The sequence below is a fragment of the Pleurodeles waltl genome, chromosome 1_1 (assembly GCF_031143425.1).
Source record: "Pleurodeles waltl isolate 20211129_DDA chromosome 1_1, aPleWal1.hap1.20221129, whole genome shotgun sequence".
Classification (NCBI taxonomy): domain Eukaryota; kingdom Metazoa; phylum Chordata; class Amphibia; order Caudata; family Salamandridae; genus Pleurodeles; species Pleurodeles waltl.
In genome coordinates, this window is record NC_090436.1 from 134,096,836 (window position 1) to 134,113,493 (window position 16,658).

Below are 16,658 nucleotides of genomic sequence, written 5' to 3' on the forward strand. Positions count from 1 at the left end.
GGATTTTAGCCATTCTTGCAACTGAGGGAGCTGATTCGATTTCGAAAGGATAAGTATTTCCATCTTATTGTGGTCTAGTTTGAGATGGTTATGGGAAAGCCAACAGTGGGCTTCTTTAAGGGTATTGTTCAGACGGTGGATATCTTCTAAAGAGGATATTTCAATATAAGGTTGCGTGTCATCAGCATAGAGATGGAAGGGGATGTTGGCTCGAGCGAGAATGGTGGTAAGAGGGTCCATGTAGATGTTAAAGAGTGTGGGAGAGAGGACAGATCATTGGGGGACTCCTCTGGTAATTAATGAGACAGGTGAGGTCAAGTTGAGTAATTTTACTTATTGCGTTCGGTTTTGTAGGAAGGAGGAAAACCAGCGGAGGACTGTACCTTCAATGCCGAGTCTCTTCTGGAGAGAGTCCAGAAGGAGCTTGTGGTCGACAGTGTCGAAGGCCGCTGTTAGGTCTAGGAGAATCAGAAGGCAGAGTCGGTCGGAGTCAAGCGAATTGCGGAGGTCGTCTACTATGTTGAGGATGGCTGATTCTGTGCTACAACCTTTACGGAAGCCTGTTTGTAGAGGGTTGAAGAGGTTGTTGTTATCAATGTGATGGGTTAGTTGTTGGAAAACACATTTCTCTAGAGTTTTGACAAGGAACAGAAGGTTAGAGACTGGTCTGTAGTTATGGAGGATGTTGGGGTCGACTCCTGGTTTCTTTAGAATCAGCGTGATTTGGCCTAGTTTGAGGCAGTCAGGAATCACGCCGGTTTGAAGGGAGCTGTTGATGATCTTAGTCTATGTCGGGGAGAGGGTCTGGTGGAGTTTTTTTTGCCAGGGAGAGGGTCGGCTAGGTGGGAGGATGTTTTGGAGGTGGACATAAGATTGGAGATGTCCAATACCAGGAGGGATTGGAAGGATCCCCAGCTGGCGGGGGCCGACAGCTGCATCTGGTTGGGGAGGTAGATTTCAGTTTTGAGGGACGGGTTGTCAGAGAGGGATGGGACAGGGATAAAATTATTGGTGGAGGGTGGGGGGCTCTTTGATAGGAGGGGTATCCAGTACGAGGGAAAGCTCAATCTCTGTAATTTTATCTTTGAAGAAATTAGCTAAATTGACACGTGTATAATGTCACAGTATTTCCTAAGTTCCTCTTTCTACTCCAGAATTTGTTGTTCCAGGTTCCAGATGACTATCAAATCTATAGACCAGATCCCCGTTGTCGGCAGGGGATGTAGAACTCCTGTAGTCTGATGCCCAGGACATACTGTTTGAGGTAAAGGACAACAAGTTTTCAAGTTTATTTTGTCCTGGATAAAAGTAGGCCTAACCCTATGCAGCACATACCCTTTGGCTGCCAATTTACAGTACCAAATTAAAGAGCAGGAAATAGAATTGTCTGCAGAGATATATGTGTTATGTTAATGCTATTCAAAATTGTATTCAAGGTTCATTAATGCAAAGCCTTTAATATTAGGGTGAGCGCTCTAAATATATGTTGTAAGCTCGGACTGCATTACTGACAATTGCTCCAGTAAAAAAAGAAAAAGTGCACATTTACAAAGTTTAAAATATGAGGCTACCTATAATGCTCTCAGATTAAATGTACATTTTTGCAGAAGCTTGAATACAAGATTGATTATTTTTTCCTTTCAAAATAAAATGTTCACAAAAAATGCAACTAGAGGAAAAAACGATTTGCTAAACTACTGTGAAATGTAGGTACCATTTCTTTGAAACATCATTTATTAACATGTTTATGCATGCAAAAAGTACTGGAAAGTAACTGTAACCAGTTTCAACAAGATAATAGGCAACATGAATACAAACAAGCACTGGCAAAGCCAATAGGTCCAATATTGTTGGTCAGTCTTTTAGTTTTATCACTCTGCACCTGTTTTTGACATGACTTTTGTAAAACGTTACTGTTGTAGGAGCTACTGGGCCCTCACCACTGTAACAAATATTAGCAAAAAAGCAAAAGATTTTTGGGTCACAATAAGAACACATTGCTACAGTAGTTCCTGCCACTAAACAAAACTACTTCTGTGCCGGTATGATCCATGTGAAGGAGCAGATTGCGATCACTGTAATTTAATGTAATATGAACTTATAGAGCATGGAACTTGTCATGCTTGAGAGTATCCAGGCGCTGAGTAGTAGTAGGTTCTGCAAGTACGATCAGTCACAGTGAAGCTGGATGACAGATAGAGAGAACTATAGTTTTAATACAACAAAAGGTCTTGGTTAACACCAGACTTAATTAGGTGTCCAATTCTTAAAGAAAGTCACAAAAGTGCACCCATTGTACATGTCTATGCATTAGTGCAGATGTGTGTATTTCATGAATTCACAAGAATTTACAGAAGTAGACCAGAAAATCGTAGTCCTAGAAAAAATGTGTGAACTATATTTTAGCACGAGCAAATATGCAGGTGTAGATTTGCTCATGCGAAAATCTGGTGAGTGTTTACAAGTTGACTTTTCCCTTAACCATTTTTTTTTTTAAGAAATTTTACTTTTGACCTTTGTCAGGAGTAAATTTCTAACCGTTCTCAGTATGGGAAATGATTAGAGAAGAGTTGGTAAAACCCTTTAACATGAAAGCTAATAGGTTTGCACATGCTGAAAAAGGCATTCCAGCCTTGAACTATTGCTTACCGCTACCTCCAGCCCCAGTATGTAGAACTGCAGAAAGGTGTCAAAATAAAGAAATTGCTAATATTCAAGCCCTACTATAGTACGAGCCCTATCATATTCAGGGAGGCTATTATCAGAGCTCTAATATGAGATTGCTGCCTTTATTTGTCGCCACACCACATGGGACCAAAGGGACAAGTAGATTTGTTTACAGGACAAGTGGATTTATGAAGCAACCTGTCCCACAGAGAAGTAGATATTTTATGAAATTCTGCACCCCTGTTGTAGCACTCAACGCTATGCCCCTGCACTCTGTGCCAATCCACTCAGGGAAGTTTTCATATTTATTTTGTCCTTGAGAAAAGATAATCCAATCTCCTGCAGCACAAACCCTTTTGCTTCCAATTTACAGTACCACATTAGGGGTCAGGAGAGGGCATTGTCGGCAGTTAAGGTAATGTTTGTGTTGATATGTTAATTCTGTTCAAACTTATATTTACAGTTAATGCGAAGCCTTGGACTGCACTACTGACAGTGGTTCCAGGATAAACATGTACACAAACTTTTGCAAAGTTTAGCAATATGAGACTATGCATAATGCTCCCAGAATGCTCTAGGAATAAATGCAAATATTTGCAAAAGCTTGAATGCAAGATAGATGATTTTTTGATTTCAAAATAAAATGTTCACAAAAAAATGCAACTAGGAAAACATTTTTTTGCTAAACTACAGTGAGATTGTAGGGACCATTTCTTTGAGACACCATTTAGTAAACTGTGTTAATGCATTCTAGTATTTCCAGAAAATATTCATAATGGAAAGTCAGTGTAATCAGTTTCAACAAGATTATGGGAAACATGAATCTAAACAAGCACTGGCAAAGCCAATAGGTTCAACATTGGTTGTCAGTCTTTTGGTTTTGACAATGCAGCTCTTGTTTTAATATTACTTTTGTGCAACTTTATTGTTGTGGGAGCTGCTGGGCCCTCACCAAATTTTTATAAAAAGCACACATTGCCACAGTAGCTCCTGGCACTAAACAAAACTGTGTGCCAATATGCTCTCTGTGAAAGAGCAGATTGCAATCACTGTAATGTAAAGTAACATGGATCTGTAGTGTGTGTAACTTGTCACGTGTGAGTGTCTCCAGGTGCTGAGTAGAAATGGGTTCCGCAAGTAGGATCAGTCCCAATGAAACAGCAGATAGATGGATGGAGAGGGATAGAATTTTAATAAAATAAACTCTCTTGCTTAACGCCAGACCTAACTAGGGGCCGGATTCTTAAAGAAAGTCAAAAAAGTGCACTTGGGGAATATTTCTTTGCTTTTGTACAGATTTGCGTATGTTGAATTCACAAGAATTTACAGTAGATCATTAAATCGTAGTCCTAGAAAATATTTGTGAACTGTATTTTAGCGCGAGCAAATGCGCAGGTGTAGATTTGCTCATGCAAAAATCTTTTGAGCATTTACAGGTTCACTTTCCCCTAAACCACTTTTTCCCAACCCTGGAAGAAATTTTACTTCTGACCCTTCTCAGGACTACATTTCGAACCTTTCTCAGTATGGGAAATTATTAGAGAAGAGATAGTGAAACACCTTAATACATGCAAGTTAATAGGTTTGCAGAGACTAAAAAAGGCAGTCCAGTCCTGGGATCATTGGTTACCCCTACCTCCTGCGCCAATATGTAGATCTGTGGAAAGGTGGCTGTAGGAAGGTAGCCTCTTTCTAGCCTTGTTACCCCCACTTTTGGCCTGTTTGTGAGTATATGTCAGGGTGTTTTTATAGTCTCACTGGGATCCTGCTAGCCAGGGCCCAGTGCTCATAGTGAAAACCCTATGTTGTCTGTTTGATATGTGTCACAGAATCCTGCTAGCCAGGACCCCAGTGCTCATAAGTTTGTGGCCTATATGTGTTCCCTGTGTGGTGCCTAACTGTATCGCTGAGGCTCTGCTAACCAGAACCTCAGTGTTTATGCTCTCTCTGCTTTCTAAATTCGTCACTGCAGGCTAGTGACTAAATTTACCAATTCTCATTGGCACACTGGTACACCCATATAATTCCCTTGTATATAGTACTTAGGTACCCAGGGTATTGGGGTTCCAGGAGATCCCTGAGTGAAATAACGTCCACGTTATTTCACAGCAATTTTTCACCGCACATAATTAACTTATAAGTCACCTATATGTCTAACCCTCATTTGGTGAAGGTTGGGTGCCAAGTTACTTAGTGTGTGGGCACCCTGGCACTAGCCAAGTTGCACACACATCGCTCAGGGCAATTTCCCCGGACTTTGTGAGTGCGGGGACACCATTACACACGTGCACTATACATAGGTCACTACCTATGTATAGCGTCACAATGGTAACTCCGAACATGGCCATGTAACATGTCTAAGATCATGGAATTGTCACCCCAATACCATTCTGGTATTGGGGTGACAATTCCATGATCCCCTGGGTCTCTAGCACAGAACCCGGGTACTGCCAAATTGCCTTTCCGGGGTCTCCACTGCAGCCACCTTCTATCAGCCTAAGCTGCTAGAAGCACCTCTATTCTACTAATAAGGGATAACTGGACCTGGCACAGGGTGTAAGTACCACAAGGTACCCACTATAAGCCAGGCCAGCCTCCTACAGTGGCAAAATAAATAATTTGCTAGTACTGAAGTCCTACTATAGTACGAGCCCTTATAGGAGGCTGGCCTGGCTTGTAGTGGGTACCAGAGGTACTTACACTTGTGCCAGGTCCAGTTATCCCTTATTAGTGTAGAAGAGGTGTTTCTAGCAGCTTAGGCTGATAGAAGGTAGCTATGGCAAAGCAGCTTAGGCTGAACTAGGAGACATGTAAAGCTCCTACTATACCACTGGGGTCATATGCACAATATCATAAGAAAACACAATACACAGAAGTACTAAAAATAAAGGTACTTTATTTTTATGACAATATGCCAAAAGTATCTCAGTGAGTACCCTCAGTATGAGGATAAGATATATACACAAGATATATGTACACAAACCAAACTTAGGTAAGTAATAGCAAGAAAAGTAATGCAAACAGTGTAGAATTACAATAGATTGTAATAGGAGCACATAGGTATAGGGGCAATATAAACCATATACTCCAAAAGTGGAATGCGAACCACGAATGGACCCCAAACCTATGTGAGCTTGTAGTGGGTCACTAGGACTGTAAGAAAACAGCGAGGGTTAGAAAAATAGCCCACCCCAAGACCCTGAAAGGTAGGTGTAAAGTGCACCTACTACCCCCAGAGAGCACAGAAGTCATGATAGGGGGATTCTGCAGGAAGAACAAACACCAGCAATGCAACAACAGTGGATTTCCGGACCTGAGTACCTGTAAGACAAGGGGACCAAGTCCAATAGTCGCGACAGTGTTGAGAGTGGGCAGGAGCCCAGGAAATGCCAGCTGAGGATGCAAGGAAGCTGCCACCGGATGGAAGAAGCTTGGAGTTCTGCAAGAAAGAAGAGAGCTAGGGACTTCTCCTTTGGAAGACGGATGTCTCACGTCGCGATGAAGCTTGCAGAGGTGTTCCCACACAGAAAGACCGCAAACAAGCCTTGCTAGCTCCAAGGGTCGCGGTAGAGGTTTTTGGGTGCTGCTGTGGCCCAGGAGGGACCAGGATGTCGCCACTTGGAGGAGGAGACAGAGGGGGCGCCCAGCAAGTCAGGGAGCCCTCACAGAAGCAGGCAGCACCTGCAGAAGTACCTGAACAGGCACTTGGAAGAATAGTGAACCGGAGTCCACGCGAAGTCACAAAAGGGAGTCCCACGAAGCCGGAGGACAACTCAGAAGGTTGTGCACTGCAGGTTAGAGTGTCGGGGACCCAGGCTTGGCTGTGCACAAAGGAAATCCTGGAAGAGTGGACAGGAGCCGGAGCAGCTGCAAATCACGCGGTACCCAGCAATGCAGTCTAGCGTGGGGAGGCAAGGACTTACCTCCACCAAACTTGGACTGAAGAGTCACTGGACTGTGGGAGCCACTTGGACAGAGTTGCTGAGTTCTAGGGACCATGCTCGTCGTGCTGAGAGGGGACCCATAGGACAAGTGATGCAGTCTTTTGGTGCCTGCGGTTGCAGGGGGAAGATTCCGTCGACCCACAGGAGATTTCTTCAGAGCTCCTGGTGCAAAGAAGAGGCAGGCTACCCCCTGGAAACAGTTGAGAAAGCCAGCAGGATGAAGCGATACAAGGTTGTTAGTAGTCGTCTTGCTACTTTGTTGCGGTTTTGCAGGCGTCCTGAGCAGTCAGCGGTCGATCCTTTGGTAGAAGGTGAAGAGGGAGATGCAGAGGAACTCTGATGAGCTCTTGCATTCATTATCTAAAGAATTCCCCACAGCAGAGACCCTAAATAGCCAGAAAAGGAGGTTTGGCTACCTAGGAAGAAGGACTGGCTACCAAGAAAGGTAAGAGCCTATCAGAAGGAGCCTCTGACGTCACCTGCTGGCACTGGCCACTCAGAGCAGTCCAGTGTGCCACAGACACCTCTGTTTCCAAGATGGCAGAGGTCTGGGACACACTTGAGGAGCTATGGGCACCTCCCCTGGGAGGTGCAGGTCAGGCGAGTGGTCACTCCCCTTTCCATTGTCCAGTTTCGCGCCAGAGCAGGGCTGGGGGATCCCTAAACCGGTGTAGACTGGCTTATGCAGAGATGGGCACCATCTGGGCCCATCAAAGCATTTCCAGAGGCTGGGGGAGGCTACTCCTCCCCAGCCTTCACACCTATTTCCAAAGGGAGAGGGTGTGACACCCTCTCTCAGAGGAAATCCTTTGTTCTGCCTTCCTGGGCCAGGGCTGCCTGGACCCCAGGAGGGCAGAAACCTGTCTGAGGGGTTGGCAGCAGCAGCAGCTGCAGTGGAGACCCCGGAAAGGCAGTTTGGCAGTACCTGGGTACTATGCTAGAGACCCGGGGGATCATGGAATTGTCCCCCCAATGCCAGAATGGCATTGGGGGGACAATTCCATGATCTTAGACATGTTACATGGCCATGTTCGGAGTTACCATTGTGACGCTGTACATAGGTAGTGACCTATGTACAGTGCACGCGTGTAATGGTGTCCCCGCACTCACAAAGTCCGGGGAATTTGCCCTGAACGATGTGGGGGTACCTTGGCTAGTGCCAGGGTGCCCACACACTAAGTAACTTTGCACCTAACCTTCACCAAGTGAAGGTTAGACATATAGGTGACTTATAAGTTACTTAAGTGCAGTGGTAAATGGCTGTGAAATAACGTAGATGTTATTTCACGCAGGCTGCAATGGCAGGCCTGTGTAAGAATTGTCAGAGCTCCCTATGGGTGGCAAAAGAAATGCTGCAGCCCATAGGGATCTCCTGGAACCCCAATACCCTGGGTACCTCAGTACCATATACTAGGGAATTATATGGGTGTACCAGTATGCCAATGTGAATTGGTAAATTTAGTCACTAGCCTGTTAGTGACAAATTTGGAATGCAGAGAGAGCATAACCACTGAGGTTCTGGTTAGCAGAGCCTCAGTGAGACAGTTAGGCATCACACAGGGAACACATACAGGGCACATACTTATGAGCACTGGGACCCTGCCTGGCAGGGTCCCAGTGACACATAGACTAAAACAACATATATACAGTGAAATATGGGGGTAACGTGCCAGGCAAGATGGCACTTTCCTACAGCCCTGGCATAATCAGAGAGGCTATTATCACATTGCTAATATAATGAAATTGCTGGCATAATTTGTCACCAAAATACATGGCGCCAAAGAGACAAGTAGATTCTTTTTACATGACAAGTAGATTTATGAAGCAACCTGTCACATGGACAAGTAGATATATTTTTTTTTTTTACATTCCACACCCCTGCATGCATACATATGATGGTAACCCCTCACACTATTACAGTAGTCCACTCCGTAATGCCTTAATCCTCTGCTCCCAGGCTGGTTCTCACTCTCTCAGCCTATGCCCTGCATGAATATCTCCACGGTCCAGTCTTTTTATTTTGTTTAACTTTCCTCCAAACAGCTTAAGTACGATGAGGCAAAAAGAGTGCACCTCACCACTATATCGATTTGTGGATTGTAGTATAACTCACACTTGTTGCATGACTTACAATACTAGGGTCCCAGGACATGCTATGCCCACTGTATCCTCACTAGTGATGTGTAATATTCTGGCATCTTTAAAATGTGGGGTATTGCCAAGCAATCGTGCTCAAACTCTGTATGGTGAGGTCAAAGGATTTTCACTCAGGACCTCACAATACGCTGTCTAAAGTAAACAAATATATAAGTCCTGCTTGAGTCACTGAGCCTAAAATTGAACCTCACATTGAACACACAGGAGAAAGAAGAATTCACACACCTGATAAAAGACCTAATTAACGTCTCCAACCCCAGTGTCGGTGAGGGACTTGTATGGGAGACAAAATATGATAATAGTAGACTCAATGGATGAAGATGAAGTACTGTTTATCATCAATGCAGTACAGTCCTGTTTCAGGGGTTGTTCAATATTCAATATATTGGGAATGTGGCCCGGTACTGCACTTTCCTGATTTCCCTCCATAGCGGCACAGAAGAGTTATGGACATTTCCTAACGCTAAGATGTTGGAACCAATCCAATTATCTAGTAATCACAAATGTATGAATGCTTCCTAAGTTTCATGATGAGACAAACAATTGGGGCCACGATATGCAATAAGAAACATATTTCGTCAGATACCTACACACTTGTAATGTGAATAGTAGAAAATGAGGTCATTCCTAAAAATGGCCCTTTAGACTGGTCCCAGTTACTTCTGAGGACTTAAGGGTCACAAATGAGCTAACAATATTGTGGGGGCGTGTTTAAATCACGCGACTAACTTTTAAGTGAGGAACCATCACACATTTAAATATATTTTAAGGCCCCTTTTGAGTTCCACAATATCAGAAACTTTATTCCCTGCTTTTTCCCCAAAATGAAGGGAGCAGAGAACTGTTTTCAGTTAACAGACATGTGACTTAAACCTTGGAGAAAAGAGTGCGGAGCATGAAGAAAATAGAGCATCGCCAGTTTGCATTACGTACATCAGAAGTATTGGACGAAGTAACAGGCATTTTGTTATTGCAGCTGAAACCATTTGAGGAATGCGTTGCATTTTGTATTTTTATGGAGTGTGCAGTCATGTATCAACTTCCCAGCTGGGTCATAAACTTATTTGGGGAAAAGAAGCAAACCATTCACTAGATGGCTTTTCCATTCAAAACCACCTATAACACCTTCCTACAAGTGCTCAAACTTCTGTCACAGCCTGAAAAATTGCCAGATGAATAGTGAATTTTGATGGCACTACAATCGTAAATGGATTATCCTTAAATGGTCAGCAAGTGCTGGCGCGCAAAACTCCTGAGTTTTAATGGTAATTGAGAACGTATACATTGTATTTACAGACCGAAGTGAAAGCTAAATCCTACAATCTATTCTGGCTATTTTCCCCTGCCTAAACACGTCGATTTAAACGACTGGGGAGTGAAAGCAAAATTCTGCAATATTCTGTCTACTTACAGCTGGCTCAAAATGTCAATTCACACGAATAGATTGCAATCGCCTCAATAAATAAATAAAAGAAAATGTTCAGAGCACTCTGGACTACACACTGACGTTTATGGGTAAGGAAAGTCTGACTACGGGCACCTAACCCAAACTAGCAGAAGTACCATGTTATCTTTCAGGGTTTGATCCTTCACATCCCTGAAATCAGCAATCAACTGCTATGCCTGGTATGTGCATCAGAAATGACAGTGATCGATAAGCCAGGGAAGCCCCCATTTATCCCATAGTAGGTCATAAAACCCTTTAGGTAATATGGTTGAAGCTGTCCAATTCTGCTTAATGTGTGTTTGCTGTGTTTTTTCCCCTTGAAAAAGTACAGCTGCTTAAGAATACTTGATCACTCCTGTTATAATACAAAACAAAACATATAAACTGTTATACTACTGCATGGCCTCTTCTGAAGTACCTATACAAGAGACTTTTCGTCCTAAATTTTGAAACTTTCTCCTGAATTTTTCTAGTCACTATCCAGAATTTGCTTCCCTACCAGGTCACCCTAATCACATGGCGTGCCTCCAGTCCTCCCCCTGCTACTAGCAGGTTCATCCCTACTCTCAGCGTGAACCCGACCTTGGCTTGCAATTCAGCAACAAATAATCAGCGGTATAGATAATCTGTTAGAGATAAGCAGGCGTCCCTAAGACTTATCTCCCAGAAACGCACTTGTCTTACCGAAGCTGGCGATGCTGCCCGCCCGTCTCTAGGCCCCCGACACACCCCCTGACACCGGCTGCCCGTCAGGTGCCTGAGTACTCGAACCCGCGGCCCCAGCAGAGAAAACCCGGCTCCGTTCATTGCTGTTTGTTTACAGTTCCTTTGCAAACAACGTGTTCAACTATAAAAGAGCCACGGACATGCAGACAAATGCCTGTTAACCGTTTATACATTGGCTATATGACCGCTTGCAAGTCCATTACTTAAACAACGGGCGCTGGGTACAGTAAAAGGGGCAGCCATTGTTTAGTACAATGCAATCCATCAAACGTCGCAGTAGTATTAAATTAAGCAAGCTTCGCTTTGTAAAAGAAAAAAAAAGAAGAAAAAAAAGTTCAATTTTTTATTTTACAAAATTAAAGTGAGCGCCTGACATTCGATTCTCGGATAACACTTTATGGAAAATGTTTGAAGGTTATAGTGAAACTTGTTTATATTGTAAGCAAGTAAAATACTTTGTCAATATTATTAAAGAGATAGTGGCTATTTCTGAATCTTTGTTTCCTTTTATAAGTCTTTATTCTAAGATGTGATGAATATATCGTCACTCCAAGATGGCCGCTATGCAGAAGGCGTGAATACACTACCGCTCTAGGCTTGCACGGATGTGAGACGAGTGAAGTTTCTCTTTCTCTATACTTGTGAGCTCGCAATGTTATGCACGTTTTCAGTTAAAGCTTCAGCGATTCCATGATCTTTTAAATTCTTGGTTAAACGTTGTGGAAATATTTAGAATGCGTGTCTGTCTTTATTTCACCCCTGATCTGTCCATACTTTAACCCATTAGCCAAAATACAGTGAAAATTTAGTTTTTTTTAAAAAAATGGGAAAAAGGGCTGCCGAAGAAGGCTTGTGTTTTTTTCCCTGAAAATGGCATCAACAAAGGGTTTCTGGTGCTAAAATCACCATCTTCCCACCTTTCAGGAACGGGCAGACTTGAATCAGAAAACCAAAATTTTCAACACAAATTTGGCATTTTACTGGGACATACCCCAATTTTACTGTTTTTGGTGCTTTCAGCCTCCTTCCAGTTAGTGACAGGAATGGGTGTGATACCAATGCTGGATCCCGGAAAGCTAAACATTTCTGAAAAGTAGTTAAAATTCTGAATTCAGCAAGGGGTCATTTGTGTAGATCCTACAAGGTTTTCCTACAGAAAATAACAGCTGAAATAAAAAAATATTAAAATTGAGCTGAAAACAACAGCCATTTTTCTTTATGTTTTACTCTGTAACTTTTTCCTGCGATGTCAGATGTTTGAAAGCAATATACTGGTATGTCTGCTGGACTCTTCTGGTTGCGGGGATATAAAGGGCTTGTAGGTTCATCAAGAACCCTAGGTACCCAGAGCCAATAAATGAGCTGCACCCTGCAGTTGGTTTTCATTCTATACTGGGTATACAGCAATTCATTTGCTGAAATATGAAGAGTGAAAAATAGGTATCAAGAAAACCTTTGCATTTCCAAAATGGGCTCAAGATAAGGTTTTGAGGAGCAGTGGTTATTTGCACATCTCTGACTTTCGGGGTGCCCATACTAGCATGTGAATTGCAGGGCATTTCTCAAATAGATGTCTTTTTTACACACTCTCTTATATTTGGAAGGAAAAAATGTAGAGAAAGATAAGGGGCAATAACACTTGTTTTGCTATTCTATGTTCCCCCAAGTCTCCCGATAAAAATGATACCTCACTTGTGTGGGTAGGCCTAGCGCCCGCGACAGGGTATGCCCCAAAACAAACCGTGGACACATCCCATTTTTTGACGGAAAACAGAGCTGTTTTTTGCAAAGTGCCTAACTGTAGATTTTGGCCTCTAGCTCAGCCGGCACCTCGGGAAACCTATCAAACCTGTGCTTTTTTGAAAACTAGAGACCTAGGGGAATCCAAGATGGGGTGACTTGTGGGGCTCTGACCAGGTTCTGTTACCCAGAATCCTTTGCAAACCTAAAAATTTGGCTAAAAAAACAAGTTTTCCTCACATTTCGGTGACAGAAAGTTCTGAAATCTGAGAGGAGCCACAAATTTCCTTCCACCCAGCGTTTCCCCAAGTCTCCTGATAAAAGTGATACCTCACTTGTGGGGGTAGGCCTATCGCCCGCGACAGGAAATGCCCCAAAACACAACGTGGACACATCCCATTTTTTTTACAGAAAACAGAGCTGTTTTTTGCAAAGTGCCTACCTGTAGATTTTGGCCTCTAGCTCAGCCGGCACCTAGGGAAACTTACCAAACCTGTGCATTTTTGAAAACTATAGACCTAGGGGAATCCAAGATGGGGAGACTTGTGGGGCTCTGACCAGGTTCTGTTACCCAGAATCCTTTGCAAACCTCAAAATGTGGCTAAAAAAACACGTTATCCTCACATTTCGGTGACAGAGAGTTCTGGAATCTGAGAGGAGCCACACATTTCCTTCCACCCAGCATTCCCCCAAGTCTCCCGATACAAATGATACCTCACTTGTGTGGGTAGGCTTAGCGCCCGCGACAGGAAATGCCCCAAATCACAATGTGGACACATCACATTTTTTCATAGAAAACAGTGTCTACCTGTGGATTTTAGCCTCTAGCTCAGCCGACACCTGGGGAAACCTAGCAAACCAGCGCATTTTTGAAAACTAGAAACCCAAGGGAATCCAAGATGGGGTGACTTGTGGGGCTCTGACCAGGTTCTGTTACCCAGAATCCTTTGCAAACATCAAAATGTGGCCAAAAAACACTTTTCCCTCTCATTTCGGTGACAGAAAGTTCTGGAATCTGAGAGGAGCCACGAATTTCCTTCCACCCAGCGTTCCCCCAAGTCTCCCGATAAAAATGGTACCTCACTTGTGTGGGTAGGCCTGGTGCCCGCGACAGGAATAGATCACACAACGGTCAATGTTGGTCCTTACATGAGGCAGCTGTTGACCCTGGGGTGATCCATTCCTGACGCAGGCACTAGGTGTAGGCACTCAAGTGGGGTAGTGTTTTTATCAGGACAGTTGAGGAATCACTGGGTGGTAGGAATTTTGTGGATTCCAGCATATTCCTGTAGTTTGTGTGACAGAAATGCGAGAAAAATAGAGTTTTTATTCAACATTTCAGCTTTGCAGGGTATTCTGGGTAAGAAAACTTTGGGGAAGCCACACAAGTCACACCTCTGTGGACTCCCCCGAATGTCTAGTTTCCAGAAATGTTTGGGTTTAGTGTGTTTCTCTATATGGCCGCTGAACCCAGGACCAAAAACACAGGTGCCTGCCTTACAAAAGCTTGTTTTGCGATAGATAATTTTGATGTCTCCACAATACGATTTGGGCAGTGGAATTTGGGGCTGAACTAAATTGGGGAGCTCCCAAGAGAGCACTCTCTCTCTCTCCTTGCCGCCGCATTCACTTGCTCTCTGGGTTGGGATAACCCACTATTACCCAGTTGCACAGACTGCTTGCGAAGGGACAGCAGGACTGTCCTCATCACCTCCCTCATAATGTACTGGAAGAGGAGTTATCGAATGGGACTCCTCCGACTGAAAAATCACTCCCAGAGTCTGCGCCATTGTCCTATCCCTCAGATGCTGTCTCAGTATCTGATGTCTCAGTCTCTGATCCTATGTCAGAGCTGTGCTCTATAACCTGAGTGACGGCAGCAGTCATCCATCAAGATGCCATCTCTGCTATTGGCTAAACTGTTGCTCTAAAACACTAGCCTACGTAGACAGTCACAAAATCAATGGTGTGTGTGAGATACGTGCATCAGTAGAGGCCACCTTACCTGCGCTTCTTCCCTCAATCAGCACGTTCTTTCAAGACACTCAAAAAACACCTTGTCACATACCATTCGTCACAGTCTTTAGCACCTCCTGCGCCCAGTCCAACAATCATTATTGGTGCTCCCACTCCCTCCTCCTCGGATTCCCTCATTACCACCCAGCAAAAGTGCCCTTCATCTCTCCATAGCCGCCCTCCACCCCGCACATACATTTCATTTGTATTATAGCGCAGGTAATGGCTGACTTTACCAATGTACTCAGCTATTTACATAAAATACAGATTTGCTCTTTGCAGTAGGCATATAAACCTTCTGCGCTTCTTTATGGCACTAAAACTGCCACTAGACAAGTCTGACCCTTTTGTAGCAGAAACATAATCACAATACTTACTTGACTTTTTTATTGCTGCCTAAAAGCTACAGTTGAAAAGAGTCAGTTGAAGTATGTGCATTGCTTTGAAGACGCAAGCAGCAACTGCAGGACAACTGGCGGCAAATCTATATATATATATATATACATATCACTTTTACATGTGGGTCTGGTTTTCCTGGGGGCCAATCGCAGCCCCCAGGGAAACCACACACATATTGACAAAAGTGATATATATATATATAGATCTCTATATATATATATCTATCTACATAGATATATCTATAGATAGATCTATATATATATATATATATACATATATTTATATATATCTATAGATCTATCTATAGATATATCCATGTACATAGATATCTCTAAAGATATATCTATCTATATATATATAGATCTATTTTTTTTAGTTGTTGTATGGTTTCCTTGGGGGCCAAAATGGCCCCCAGGGAAACCCTACAACAAGTAAAAAAACATATTGCTCGCACAGGGGGTCGCCCTGCCACGGGCGACCCCCTGTCCATTTATTTGTATTTATTTTATTTTTTTCAAAAAAAACATTCCCCGGGGGGGGGGGGGGTGGTTGGGGGGGGGGGTTGGGGGGGGGGGGGTTGGGGGGGGTCGACGCGATCGTGCCACCCCCAGGGGGCACCTACCTTTTTAAAAAAAAAATATGCCCCGGGGGGGGGGGGGGGGGCGGCCCATTTTCCGAGGGAGCTGACCCCCCCAAGTGAAATCCCTGGCGTCTAGTGGTGTTTCCTGGGGCCAGAAAACACTTTCAGGAAGGCCTCGTAAGAAAGGGGAGGGAAACCTGAAAGCTTTGCTGCGATCGGGGGCCAGGAAACAGTTTCAGAAGGCCTTGTAAGAAAGGGGAGACTCTCCCCTTTCTTACGAGGCCTTCTGAAAGTGTTTCCTGGCCCCCCGATCGCAGCTGTGCTGCGATCGGGGGCCAGGAAACCTGAAAGTGTTTCCTGGCCCCCGATCGCAGCACAGCTGCGACCGGGGGCCAGGAAACACTTTCAGGAAGGCCTCGTAAGAAAGGGGAGACTCTCCCCTTTCTCACGAGGCCTTCCTGAACGTGGGGAAGGCCATTTTCCCCATCGGAGCAGGAAGCGGCCGCAAGGCTGCTTCCTGCTCCGATGGGGAATTCATCTTTGTTACGTCAGCGCGCCTCGTGGCGCGCTGACGTCACAAAGGGGCAGGTGGGGTGCGGGGGGGAGACACGGAAGCTTCCGTGTCTCCCGGGGATAGGAAAAAAATAAAAATAAATCATCGGGTGCAACGCACCCGAGGATTTATTAACCCCCTCCCTGGTGTCGGCCACTGGTCGTGACCCGCACCAGGGAGGTAGTGCGGGCGTTGGCAGGTGGCCGACGCCTGCAGTGAAGGGGTTAAACATTGTCACTGTTGTTGGCACAATGAGTGACGCAGTCCAATTGTGACATTTAACTTACAGACCCTTGGTACACTTTTGTACAATATACTAGGGACTTATAGGTAAGTTAAATTTGACAGGAGTAGGCCAATTTCATTTTGTTGAAAGGGGGAGCACAGGCACCTTACTACTGGTTAGCAGGCGGTAAAGTGCATAGAGTT

The 16,658-nt window shown here is 44.2% G+C and overlaps 1 protein-coding gene and 1 long non-coding RNA gene across 5 annotated transcripts in view; one reads left to right on the plus strand and one right to left on the minus strand.

Annotated features, from left to right (window-relative positions):
- Nucleotides 1-1,266, plus strand: part of LOC138274613 (uncharacterized) — a 96,432-nt gene extending 95,166 nt beyond the window's left edge. The window contains exon 3 of the long non-coding RNA XR_011200390.1: nt 1,170-1,266. This is a non-coding gene — a long non-coding RNA (uncharacterized lncRNA). The remainder of the gene's footprint in view (nt 1-1,169) is intronic.
- The window catches only part of HDHD2 (haloacid dehalogenase like hydrolase domain containing 2), a 287,707-nt gene that overhangs the window by 224,669 nt on the left and 46,380 nt on the right, over nt 1-16,658 (minus strand). Inside the window, exon 1 of one of the 4 annotated variants that reach the window (XM_069218980.1) lies at nt 10,900-11,079. The exons of 2 other annotated variants lie outside the window; for them this stretch is intronic. The gene's annotated coding sequence lies outside the window, so the exon portion shown is untranslated. Of the gene's footprint in view, nt 1-10,899; nt 11,080-16,658 lie in introns of those variants that run through there. One more of the 4 variants, XM_069218900.1, reaches the window with a different exon arrangement.